Raw genomic sequence first — 14,172 nt, 5'->3', positions numbered from 1 at the left:
ATTTAAACTTGTCCAAATGGATAAATATATCCGAGATGTGACTTCATTCAAATATCATAAATAAGTGGAGTATTTAGATTTAGTCGTATGAAAAAGCATCCACTCAACTAAAGAACAATGAAGTGTAACTTGAAATTTGTATTAGGTTACTAAATTATGGGGCCACTAAATAGAGAGGGAGACTAAAAGCACAAGGAATTGATCAATCATGAAACTCAGAATGCATTAGGAATTGATCAATCATGAAACTCAGAATGCATTGCAAAAGCCAGCAAATTATCTTGTTAAATAACAGCAAACCCTTAAAATACACATGAGAAGTGGCCCGAAACTTACACAGATCCTTGAGCTTGAACAAGTCCACAATATAAACAGTGCTTGTAGGCGTCATTTTCAACAAGAAATCACAGTAATTATCTCTAGCCCCCTCCCCCTTCACAAAAATGTGCATATCCATTCCAAATGTTCAATATCTGTACTCCATCTTTTCATCGAACGTAACCCAACTAAAACCTTAGTTTTCACGAAATGCCTCCTTATATCAATACTTTGTTATAAAATACACTCTGTGTACATTGGAAATGGAGAAAAAAATGTCAATCCTGGAACAGAAGCACTTTAGGAACAAACAATTTCGCACTGCAGAGTAATCCCTGGCATAGAAGGAATTGGGTTCGTTAATTCAGATTTCAAACGCTACAACATTTTCTGTAGAATTAATTGGAGTTGATAAGCGCTCCAATCGGCTTCTCACACTCATATCTATGATGCGGGATGCATCCTTGCCAAAGCGGATGACAAAGCCTGCTATTAAAGAAGAGTCAATAATGCTCTTGAGTTTTACATTTTTTGCCCCAGTTAAGCTCTGTATTTTCTTTGCAATCTGCGCTAACTGGTGTTTCTCGAGCTTCAATGCAGAGGATACAAAAGCAACCTGGGTATCTGTCAGTTCATTGTATAATGATTCAAATTCTTTCAAGATATTCTTTACTATGCCAATCTTTTGCTTACTGATAAGAAGATTCAGGAAATTCAGAGTATAGTTTTGAAACTTAGCATCATCTGCAATAGACTTGAGAATGCTCTTCTTCTTCCCATTTTCAATAATAGGATTGATGAGAAAATCGTAGAGTTCCTGGTTCTTCAACAAATGAGAAAGTCTTTCCATATCCCCATTAATCACCTCTAACATGTTATTTGCCTGTGCAAATTGCAAAAGAGCTGCCGCATATCCACCCGCTGCAGAATCACGCGTCACAACAACAGCCCGTCGTACAGGACTTTTTGCATTTGCATGTGGGATTCTTGAAGCCAAAGCATCAAGTGAATAAGAGTTTCTGGTTGCAGTTCCAATCCCTGGCTTTGAAATAGTCAAGTGAGCAGGTGCAAATAACCTGGAGGAATGTGATTTTGGTGATAAATTGGTGACAGGAAGCCGTTGAACAGGTTCCCGAGACTGAAGCGCTTGTGCAGATGATCTTGAATGTACATTCAAGGAAGCGAGGGATTGCGTTAATGTATCCATCTAACAGAAACAAATTTCATGAGATGGATAATAATGGAATAGTCCTACTACACAAGATGTCCGACAGACAAAGAAGAATCTTTATACATCATAATTCTATAGAGGAAGGCAATAAAACATGAGTTGTCCATTTGCAACATGAAAATACAGTTGCCATAAATCATTTATTGACCCTAGGCAATTTGTTTACTACGTTATTTTTGAGCTACTTAGAGTAAGGACTCTAACGAACTCTGCACTCATCAGAAACATAACCCACAAACATTAGAAGTCACAATTAAATCTAGTAGTAGAAACTTGAAAGTGAATTCTCATTTCAGCAAACCAAGTGTAAACCTAACATCAATGCAACACATTTAGCATCAAAAGCTAGATGATGATGATGAATGTACTGACAGCTCAGTTCCCTAAATGAAACACAGTTACTGCACAGAAATCAAACTAGTAAACATGTATCTAATTTTGTTACACACAGGCATGATGCTCTAAGAGCATGCCCTCTATTCCTAGTGGGAGCAGAAAAACAAGCATGCTTTTGAAAGCATCTGGGATTTAGATATTAATAAATCTCGAGTTGTCTTTTAAGATTATAGCTATTTTTGGTACATCAGTAAATAGAAAAAGAACAGCAGCCTTTATTTAATGGGTTGATTGCGTTCTTTGGGGAGAAGCAGAGTAGCTAAAACCGAAAGCATTTTATAAATAACACATTATTGGAAATTTTCTAACTCAATGTCCGGGCAGATTTTGTGATATTCCCACTTAGCAATATTGCTAAGGGGAAATATCAATTTTGCCCATTTTGTCTTATTTTTGCATTTGTACTTAGGAAAAGTGGGTTATGGGGCCCCACTTTAATTTTGAAGCTAAGGAAAGGCCCAAACATTAGAGAAAGGGAAGAAAATCGAAGTGTTGGTGGAAGGTGGGGACCACCCATGGAGAAATACAGCCCCCCTAGGAAATACGCACTCCTTGGAGGGAAAATGATGGGAAGTTCAATGGCTAGGCCCACATGGGCAATTGGGAGGCACTTTGACAAAAGAGGAGGAAGGCACTCATTTTTGGCATTCTTGATCATTTGAGCATTTACCTTGACTAGCACACTTGAGCTGGAGGCCAAGTCTGCATGTGCTGTTGAGCACAAGAGATTTTTAGGCGAGAATCTCACCCCTTGCTTCGGTGGACTTTGAGTGCCAACCCTAGGAGGGAATTCCATCAGTTTCAGATCGATCCAAGGGCATTTCAGCGTGTTCTTGGAGCAGCTTCAGCAGAGATAGCGTAGGCCTATTCAGTCCCTTTTCTTGCCACATGTGAGACACATAGAGAAGGTCGATTTTGGGGCTGGGATTGTGGGAGCAGCCCGGAAGGGAGTTTTGTTGAGTTTCTCAGCTATTTTGGGAGCATTTGGCAACCTTATTTACAGTGGGTCGAAATACCTCGCTGTTAGAGGAGCTAAGGGAAAATGGGCCAAAATTCCAAGGTCAACATTTGGCCAATTCCTTCGTGGGTTTTTTTGGGTTATTGGTGGAGAGCTCAGAGTTAATTTCCCATAATTTTCTGAGCACAGGAGGAGGCCATAGCAGCCATTGTTTGCAGCCAACAGTGCAGTTTTCACTGGGACAGCGCAGAGATTGTTGGGGACAGCCACATTGCATGTTAGAGCAACTCATTTCATCACCTGCACATTGTTAGCTAGTCTTGAGCAAGCCCAGGTGCATGATTTATGATCTTACCTTTGTACCCATCAATTATATCAATAAAATGGCTCAGCGCAGCACAGTGTATGGAGATTTTTGGGTGTTTAATGTGCTGTAAATTTTTGTGTGTTTTTGCTATGTTTGCTTTGTTTATCATTGTAAATTTCCACTAAGAATATTACAACGGTATCAGAGGTCATAGTCTTGGCTCATCATGAGGGAGCAGCATCAGTCTATGACACCAAAAGACCAACAGAATGTGACTTACCGAAGGCCGAGGTACAGACGCAGAGAAAGGTAGTTACAAATTACCCTGGATCCAGTGATACTTGAACCAGAGGTCGAAAGGCCAAACATGGAAGATAATGAGGGAGACAAGAGGAGTAAAGAGGAGGAGTTTGCCCAACATCTTCTCAAGGTTGTTCAGGATTTGTCTAAGGGGATCAAGGAGCTAAGCCAGCAAACTTGCAGCAACAATAGGGGCAAAGGGATTCAAGGGGAATTCCAAATTGGCGAGGGCTCCGGCACTTAGCATCACTACAAGGTTGATGGCCCCAACGCACCCCTCATTCCCAACACACCACCCAGGTCCAATATTCCCACATTTATAGCATCTGATGTTGGAGTGTTGCAAGGTTAAGAGGAGATGCCAATGGGGGACTATTTTGTGGAGTATCAGTGCTATGGGCCTAACTTTGGAGAGGCCATTACCTTGAGGGACTTTTGTCAGTTGAAAGGTAAGGGGAAAAGGGCAAGGCAGAGGAAGCTACACGTACAGTATCGATTTGCAGCGCACCATGGGGAGATTATTCCTCCCAACTTTTGATGGTTCGTTCAAAAGCTCAACAAAAGCATGGGTTGAGAAGTTAGATGTCTACTTCCAACTCAATTTGCGGATGAAGGGGGACGCAATTAAGATTGCCATGTTGCATTTAGAGGGAGAAACCCACGGCTGGTGGTTCCATAGGCTAACCACGATGGGGCATACAGGGGTTACAGCCTATGAGGATTTCACTAAGAGGGTGTTAGAGCGATTTGAGAGGAGACCCGGAGGAGCATTTTGGGGAGTTGACAAGGCTCAAGCAGACAGGGAGTGTTGAGGCCTACATCTCCGAGTTTTTGAAGTTATCAATGATGGTCCCTGACCTGTCAGAGGCCAAGAGGGCTTTCATGTTCGTAGAGGGGCTAGCAGAGCCATTGAAGGGATTGGTGAAGTCCAATAGGCCCACCACCTTGTAGGACGTAGTTGGAAGAGAACGAGACTTGCAGGATGCCCTACCCAGGACCAAAGCGCCAGTATCACCCAGACAGGGATTCCAGCAGAGGGGGAGAGACACTAGGGCTCCACTACTGAGAGCCAACCAAGGGCGAGGACAGTTGGATGAGGAGACTTGAAGAGATCTCTGAAGGAGGAAGCTATGCTTCTGTTGTCAGGAACCACGGGCACCAGGACAGATGCATAGCAGGCAAGGCCCACTTCATGGAGGTCTACTCTGACAGTGACCAGGAGGACGATGCAGAGTTGGGGGCAGGTGGAGATGACAGTGTGGCACACATGGAGAGGGGACCACCACTAGGGGGAGCCCCTTTCGCACTAGCAGGAGGGGTCCTTGCGTCCTTGCATGGGGTACCTAAGTGTTTGACGTTGAGGAGCAGAGGCACAGTGCAAGGGCAGTGTGTCTCAGTTTTGGTGTACAGTGGGGCCACCCACAACTTCATTGATGCACAAATGGTGTAGAGGAGAGGGATCATGACTGAGGAGTTTGAAGGGTTCTCAGTCCTTGTGTTGGGGGACGGGACCATGCAATGCATACGCTATGTTCCCGCTCTGACAATAACTATGGGGAACTATTTAGTGACGAATCATTTCTTCGTGGTGGATGTACCAGACACCAATGTGGTGATGGGTGTCCAGTGGCTCTATTCTCGTGGTCGGGTCACTACTTATTGGAGGAAATTAGAGATGGAATTAATAGGGCCAGATGGCAACTTGGTTGTCCTTAGGGGCATGCACTCCTACCCACCACAGATTGTTTCAACAGGATGGAGGTTGACCTGAGGCATGCTGACATTGAGTGGGCGATGGAGTTGAGGATTTTTTAGGTTGGGGGTCAGCCCAGGCCACCACACCCCAACATATAGGCCATTTTAGACAAGTACCCAGTGGTGTTTAGAGACATATGCTAGGACAGCCACCTGACCGGGGTTTTGTATACACGATTGAGTTAAAGCCATGGGTATAATCCATGATTACCACCCCGTACAAACATCGAAAGGCCTACAGGGATGATTAAGAGGGCTATTCATGAGTTGTTGGCACTTGGGCATATTAGGCCTAGCTCCAACACTTTTGCTTCATCGGTTGTCTTGGTGAAGAAGAAGGATGGGACCTTATGCATGTGCGTAGACAACAAGGCCCTCAACAAGAAGACCCAAAAGAACTGCAACCCCATTCCACGCATAGATGAGCTGATGGATGAGTTGAGAGGGTCTAAGTTCTTCTCCAAGATCGACTTGCGTTCGGGGTACCACTAGATTAGAGTGAGGGATCAAAACGTTCCTAAGACAACCTTCCAGTGTCACTATGGGCAATTCAAGTTCTTGGTTATGCCCTTTGGGCTAACCAACACACCAGCCACTTTCTAGTCCTACATGAACCATGTGTTTCATGGGCAGTTGCAGAAATTCGTGTTGGTGTTCTTTGATGATATTTTGATCTATAGCTGGACCTGGGAGGAGCACTTGCAACACTTGGAGACAGTGTTGCATATTTTGGAGGAGCAACAGTTTTATGCCAAGTTGTCCAAGTGTGAGTTTGGGTTGACAAAGATGCTCTATTTGGGGCATATTATTAGGGAGGATGGTGTGAGAGTACATGAGGAGAAGATCAGGGCCATTTGGGACTGGCCAGTGCCCCAGAATGTGACAGAGTTGAGGGGTTCATGGGTATATGTACCTACTATAGGAAGTTCGTGAAAGGCTTCTCTGAGTTAGCAGCTCCCCTCACCGATTTGACAAAGGGGGTGTTTGAGTGGACAAATGAGGCATAGGAGGCTTTTGAGCGCATCAAACAGGTTATGAGCAGTTGCCTGGTGTTGGCACTTCGAGATTTCACACAGCAATTTGCAATTGAGTGTGATGCATCAAGGGAGGGCGTAGGAGTCATCTTGATGCATCAGGGGAGGGCATCGGAGTCGTCTTGATAGCTTTTGAGAGCCAGAAGCTACTACCTCACGAGGTGTTGTACTCCATCTATGACAAAGGGATGCTAGCCATCATGCATGCGCTAGCCAAGTTCAGGCAGTACTTGGTGGGAAACAGGTTCCGGATGAAGAAATACCATAACAGCCTCAGATTCTTCTTAGAGCAGAAGAAGCTATGGGAGAGGCAACAAAAGTCAGTGAGCAAGCTTTAGGCATACAACTTTGACATTGAGTATGTCAAGGGTAAACACGATGTGGTAGTTGATGCGTTGCCTAGGAGGCCGACCACCATTTCATTGATGGGCATTGTGCCAGATTAGAGAGCGCAATGGCTAGTGGAGTACTCCAAGGACCGATTTGCATGTGAGGTCCTTGATGGTGCAGTGATGGATGACCGGTACACGGTGATGAACGAGGTGATTCACTTTCGGGACCAGATTTATTTAGTGCCCAATTCCTAGTTAAGGGAGAAGATTATGAAGGTTTCCTATGACTCACTATTAGCAGGGCATCAGGGGTTTACCAAGACTTACAGGGCCATCCGAGAGCGCTTTGCATGGAGGGGCCTTAAGGATGATGTTCTAAAGCATGTCTGGGAGTGTGATACGTGCCAAAAGAACAAGGGTGAGCAAACACACCCTGCTGGGTACAGCCCCTTCCTATCCTTGAGGGGAAATGGGAGAGCATCTCGATGGATTTTATTACCAGGTTGCCCACAGTTCAGGGCAAGGACTGCATATACGTGGTGGTAGACAGATTGACGAAGTTTGCCCACTTCTTCGCTATTTTAGCCTGATCTTTGGCTTCACAGGTGGCTGAACTATTTTTCAGGGAGGTATTTTGGCTTCATGGTCTTCCGAAGACCATTGTTAGTGATCGGGACAGCAGGTTCATGGGGGGATTTTGGCAAGAGTTGTTTCGATTGGTGGGCACAGAGCTCACTCCGAGTACTAGTTACCACCCCCAGACTGATGGGCGAACAGAGATAGTCAACAAATGGCTAGAGGGCTACCTACGCAACTATGTGACGGGCCATCAACGTGCATGGATACGGTGGTTGCATTTGCACGAGTACTAATACAACACAACGTACCACATGTCCATAAGTATGTCCCCATTCAGAGCTTTGTATGGTTATGATGCATTATCTTTTACTAACATGAAGTTTGGAGACAGCAAGGGCCCTAAGGCCAAGGATTGGATTCAGGAGAGCCAAGATATCTTACGAGCTCTCAAAGATAACCTACAGACTGTGCAGAACCAACAAAAACTCTATGCAAACAGGGGCTGAGTAGAAAGGCAGTTTGAGGTTGGGGATTTGGTCTTCCTGAGACTTCAGCCGTACTAACAGTCAACACTCAAGCAAAAGGGGGCCGAGAAGCTCAAGCCCCGCTTTTATGGGTCGTACAAGGTCACTAGGAGAGTTGGGGAGGTGGCATATGAGCTGGAGCTATCCCCGAGGAGCTAAGTTCATAACATCTTCCATGTGTCTTGCCTGAAAAAGGCACTAGGTCAACGAGTAACAGCAACTACAGAGCTACCACCCATGGATGACGACACTTGGTTTTGGAATCGGAGGCTATTCTGGACACCTGTGAGAAACACTTGTGGAACAGGGTCATCAAAGAATTTTTTATCAGATGGAAGAATTTACCTAATGAGGATGCCACTTGAGAGGGACAACAGATACTTTAGCATCCTTCATTGCAGTTTCTTGAGGACAAGCAACATTTTGGCAGGGAGGATTGCGATATTCCCACTTAGCAATATTGCTAAGGGGAAATATCAATTTTGCCCATTTTGTCTTATTTTTGCAATTGTACTTAGGAAAAATGGGTTAAGGAAAGGCCCAAACATTAGAGAAAGGGAAGAAAATCGAAGTGTTGGTGGAAGGTGGGGACCACCCATGGAGAAATACAACCCCCCTAGGAAATACACACTCCTTGGAGGGAAAATGATGGGAAGTTCGATGGTTGGGCTAACATGGGCTATTGGGAGGCACTTTGACAAAAGAGGAGGAAGGCACTCATTTTTAGCATTCTTGATCATTAGAGCATTTAAATTTTACCTTGACTAGCACGCTTGAGCTGGAGGCCAAGTCTACATGTGTTGTTGAGCACAAGAGATTTTCAAACAAGAATATCACCCCTTGCTTCAGTGGACTTCGAGTGCTAACCCTAGGAGGGAATTCCATCAATTTCAGATCAATCCAGGCAATGTTCCACCAAGACTCTGGTGCGGGGAAACGCAGAAGGGGGATGTGTGGGAGTACCCTCAAATTTTAGGGAAATTTTCGGGGTGCGGGGGGACGTCGAGGTATATATATCTAATTCAAATTCATATTCATTGTTCAATAATGAAAGCATAAATATTAAATAGACTAATAGTAATATGGATACCAATACATTGAAAATTGAAATTTGATCCACACATAAAATTTAAATTCATAATTGAATTAAATAAAGACATACATTGATCCATCCTCATCATTCATTTTGATACATGCATCATTCATATGACATACTCATTATTCATCCATGCCATGAGATTCAATAAACAAATTCAATAATGAAATATTCAAATACATTGATCCATATCATTCATCATTCATCATTCTACAATCGACATTGATTTAAAAATGAGATTCATCATTCATCATTCTAGAATCTAAATTGAAAGCAAAACTTACTAGTATATTACTATATACTATATACTACACACTGAAGTTTTGAGGGGGGACACCCAGACACACCCATTTTGGGGAGTCTCGTCCCCCACACCAGGGAAATGCACCCCCTTGCGTCTCCCCAAGACTCCCCAAAAAGGGTGCATGTGGAAACGCACCCCCAGTAGACTCCCCCTCCCGGGTGCGAGGGGTGTGTGCACCCAACCCTGGGGGACGCGACCCCGTGGAACACTGGATCCAGGGGCATTTCAGCATGTTCTTGGAGCAGCTTCAGCAGAGACAACATAGGCCTACGTAGTCCCTTTTCTTGCCACACGTGGGACACATAGAGAAGGTCGATTTGGGGCTGGGATTGTGGGAGCAGCCTGGAAGGGAGTTTTGCCAAGTTTCTCAGCTATTCTGGGAGCATTTGGCAGCCTTATTTACAGATGGGTCAAAATACCCAGCTGTTGAAAGAGCTAGGGGAAATTGGGCTGAAATTCCAAGGTCAACATTTGGCCAATTCCTTCGTGGGTTTTTGTGGGTTATTGGTGGAGAGCTTGGGGTTAATTTCCCAGAATTTTCTGAGCACCGGAGGAGGCCCTAGCAGCCATTGTTTTCAGTCAACAGTGCAGTTTTCAGTGTTCACTGGGACAGTGCAAAGATTGTTGGGAACAGCCACATTGCATGCTAGAGCAGCTGATTTCATCACCTGGACATTGTTAGCCTGCCTTGGGCAAGCTCAGGTGCATGCTTTCTGATCTTACCTTTGTACCCATCAATTATATCAATAAAATGGCTCGGCTCAGCACAGTTTATTGACATTTCTGGGTGTTTAATGTGCTGTAAATTTTTGTGTGTGTTTTTTCTATGTTTGTTCTGTTTATCATTGTAAATTTCCACCAGGAATATTACAGATTTGTATCTGTAATCTTGGGTGACGAGTTTTGAGCTTTGAGGGCTCGAAATTCTGTCGTTATTTTTTCCATGAGATAAGTGGTATCAAAGTACACTCGATCAAGGCTCAAATATTTTTGTAACAGGAAGAGTGGGTTCAACCCTTGGAGTTAGAGCCTTATGGAACCACATTGATCTAGGAGCATACCCCACATTCTTAGTGGTACTATTAAACGAGACATCCTTCAAAAGTCTATTATTGGCCACCTAATTTTTCAGATGTAGACATTGATAAATAGAAAGCTTCTTGAAGTTAGAAATGAGAATCTAGATATATTGAGTAGATTAATAAATTGAAAAAAGGCAAAGACCTATCATAAGCTATATTGTATTATTTGTTTAGAGGTGAAGAAATTGTGAGAGGAAGCATTTAACGAAAAAGGTATATGGAAGTATTCCGCTGTTACTTTTTTCCCCTGCATTGTCTAGTGTTAGAGATTACATGTATCAATAACCCTAGCGTGGGGAGCAGATCTTGTTTCACAGGAGGCAAAATAATCGATTACTGTTCACTGGTTCAGCTGTACGCAGTAAAAGTTGTTTTGGACTTTTTGTGGATATTTTAAAGGAAATGAGTATTGGAATTTCTAAGATGTTTTCTGAAAGGCACAGAAAATTCTACAAGCATCATATTTCCTCCATCTTCAGGTACACACTGCTCTCCCTTGTGTTCAGTTTTTGTGTTACATGAACTTAAGATTTCCTACAATAATTCTAATGAACAAAGAGACATATCATATGAAAAGGGCAAGGATGCTGAGGGTATCAAATCCCAATCAATACATTTGCCACCCAGCAGTGGATATCCCATTGATGTTATACACGTGAGATACCAAATCAAGCATTATACTATGCAACCCCAAGTATCAGAAACCAAAAACGTGAAAACTACAAGAAATAGGTTTCTGGATACAGGTACAGCAAAGCTCCAAAAATATACGAACGTGTGAGGTAATCTATGTATGAAACTGTAGGAAATGGGGGAAACACTAGTAAACAGTTTCCAAAATGATAACAAAAAATTTCCAGTAAAATCTATCTAGATTCTAGTATCATCTATTTAGCAAATTCATATTATGATATTTACTAAATTTTATTTAGACCAGATCCTATAACTGAAAATCCACCCTATGTAATTCAAAAATAAGACCCCTGCAACACAGAATCAGACCCCTGCAGCAGCTGCTATGCAAAAAAGCAAACCTTCGTGATAATTTTTTAACAAAATTTATAATGGTTTTGAAAATGCAATTTATGGGCATGCAAATCAGCCATCAAAAGTCCTTTAGGACACATCTCAGCACCCAAGTAGACCTCAGCTATTAAAATTCAAGCCCTTATAACTTAAAACCAAACCCTGTAACTCAACATCAACCCTCTGGAATAAAAACATACCCCTGCAATACAGAATCAGACTTTATGGTAACTACCATTCAAAAATCAAACCTCTGGAACAACTTTTTTAAACAGGGTCAATTTTTTATTCTGAATTTAAAATAAAAATAAAAAAGGAAAGATAACCTGCTGGAAACTGCCAATGGTTTCCAGCAGTTTTTTGAAACAAACAGGAAACTGCAGGATTCAGGAAACAGAGTTGGAAACTACTGACGGTAGTTTTGTGGTGCTCTGGAAGCGTTTTGGAAACATAAACATGCTTCCAGTCTGCCAGAAACAGTTTCCAAGACTCATACGCACTATATAATAACATAAATTCTTCCACACTAAATATAAATTTTGCTGCAACAATATTACAAGTAAAAAGAAGCATATATCACCTGAGTTGCTAAATGTTCAGTTCTTCAAATGACTGAACCAATCTAGGAAGTTGGGATCCTAAATTCACACATGGATTTTATTCCTTTAGTTTTGGGTTGGTGGGAATAAGGGCTCAGACGTAAGTCCAGATTAAATATAAATTTTGCTGCAACAATATTACAAGTAAAAAGAAACCCATATCACATGAGTTGCTAAATGTTAAGTTCTTCAAATGACTGAACCAATCTAGCAAGTTAGGATCCTATAAATCACACATGGATTTTATTTCTTTAATTGTGTGCCGGTGGGAATAAGGGCTCAGACATAAATCCAGGTTTATTGGGTGCTCTTGTTCTCTCCAGAGCTTGGGAAGTCTGCACTATCCTTATTGTAGCAAGCTGATAGAGAACATTACCGGGTGCATGCTCTAAATCATTTTTCTTCAACACAAAATGAGATAAACCCATTGTTTCACATCTGCCTCCACTGAGGGAAGGGGCAAGTCCTACCTGTACAATATGCTGATGAGGTTCTAATACTTGGTATGTGTGTGCTCTTGCATCAATCTAAATGGAGCTAGTGACCTGCCTATTTCAATCTAGGTACAGAACCACATTGCAGAAGCCTGTGCATTTGAATTGCTTTAAAGCCTCCAAATCAATGTGCCAAAAAACACTGTGAACTGAAGAACGCACTATTTATATTAGATCTTCCATATTTTTTCCTACAAAGCCTACCGTTCCACTACGATGCAGAAAATTAAAGCTCATTTGGTACCCTTATCGGACCATCCATAAATCCAAAAAAAATGTCAAAACTGCCATAGAAATTTAATTACATTGGAGCTCATTAAAATTAAACTCATCGCCATTGTAGAATAATGGAAAAAGAGAGCAGGAGAAATAAATATGCCATAAATTCACCAAAATACATGAACCCACCTGGACAATCTCAGCAGAAAGTTTCCTGGCGATGAAATTTTGATCAATCTGACGTTTATGCAATAATGCCACTACAACTGCATTATATGCCTAAGAATATACGAACCAGACGGCCAAAATCGTACCGAAGAGAACAAATAGGATGGCCTACAAAGCTGAAAAGCATATCCTACGGCATTTAATCTCCAAACAACCTCATCTCCCAATCATTTGGAGTTTCATACAACGTGGCAACCTCAGAGATGGTTTGGCCAAAGAATGTGAACCGCATACTCAAAATCTTACCAGGGAGAAGATATCGGAGGGTCCGCAAAGATGAAAAGCGTATCGGGCGGTATATAATGTCCTAACAACCTTATCTCCCATTCTGTGGAGTTTTATGCAATGTGGCAACCTCAGATAGGGTTTGGTTTGGGTTTGGTATGTGGAACAAGGTTCAAGTGGTTTGGTTTACCATTTGTGTTTTAAGTAGCGAGTGTTCAAGTTTTTGGAGAAAGTAGCGAGTGTTCAAGTTTTTGGAGATATGTTGGTACCTGTGGTATTTATAAACTAGTTCTAATAATAGTGGAATAATTTTAAATAAATTTATAAAAAAATAAAAGAAGTTACTGATTCATTTTTTTCAGACTTCAAGATAGGTATTTTACTATGCAACACTCACAATATTAAGATTTTAAGATGAGAATTCAAGATAACCATAGACTCATTCATAATGGATCTTTGGACTTATTAGAGTCTCAAGATAAGTATTACACTATGCAACACTCAAAACATTAAGATTTTAAGATGAGACTTCAAGATAACTATAGACTCATCCATAGTGGATTTTTGGACTTATTAGAAAAAGTATGTTTTTGTCTTCAATCACACTATGTGATCCTACATTGTACACACTTAAGCATAAAGCATGGACATTGAAGCTTGAAGCTTAAGGTTGAAACTCACATAGCAAGTTCACACCCATGGGCCATTGTTATTCTATATAAATCACTAATTGACTTTTCTTGTTTATGTAGGTGAAATAGTTGTTAGATGTCCTTGTTACTCGCCTGCCCAATGGCTCCCTCTCTCATCAAGTCTATAGGAAAAAGACTTATACTCACTGTTATTTCCATGCCCTTTCTCATCACCACCCATCCCAAAAGTCAAGTGTTCTCAAAACCCTCTTCTCGAGAGCTTTAAAAATCTTTGCCCCCCAGTTTCTTTCAGCAAAAAAAACTCATCTAGTCAATGGCTATTCCTTTACTCAGATCTCTAAAGCTCTCCAATATGTTGTTCACCCTAAGCCCAAAAAGTTGGACCCCTCTCCCTCTTGTGCCCAAGTCACTCTCCCTTACATTAAAGGGACCACTGATCTTATTGCTAAGATTTTGGCTAAGAAGAGAATAAATACTGTATTTAAACCCCATAAAACCCTCAAGCAATTATT

At 42.0% G+C, this 14,172-nt stretch overlaps 1 pseudogene across 1 annotated transcript; it reads right to left on the bottom strand.

The window, feature by feature from the left end:
- Positions 1–255: 255 nt before the first annotated feature.
- On the bottom strand, positions 256–13,050 carry LOC149220543 (ATP synthase delta chain, chloroplastic pseudogene; annotated as a pseudogene). Its single transcript, XR_016249291.1, has 2 exons — positions 12,744–13,050; positions 256–1,525 (listed from the first exon to the last, which is right to left on the bottom strand). The product of XR_016249291.1 is annotated as an ATP synthase delta chain, chloroplastic pseudogene (transcript).
- Between the last annotated feature and the right edge of the window lie 1,122 nt (positions 13,051–14,172).

This window comes from Pinus tabuliformis, chromosome Q, assembly GCF_031772625.1.
Source record: "Pinus tabuliformis cultivar Carrire ecotype Pingquan chromosome Q, CPIR1, whole genome shotgun sequence".
Taxonomy (NCBI): domain Eukaryota; kingdom Viridiplantae; phylum Streptophyta; class Pinopsida; order Pinales; family Pinaceae; genus Pinus; species Pinus tabuliformis.
The sequence above is the reverse complement of the archived record's forward strand: the minus strand, read 5'-3'. Positions and strand labels throughout refer to the sequence as shown.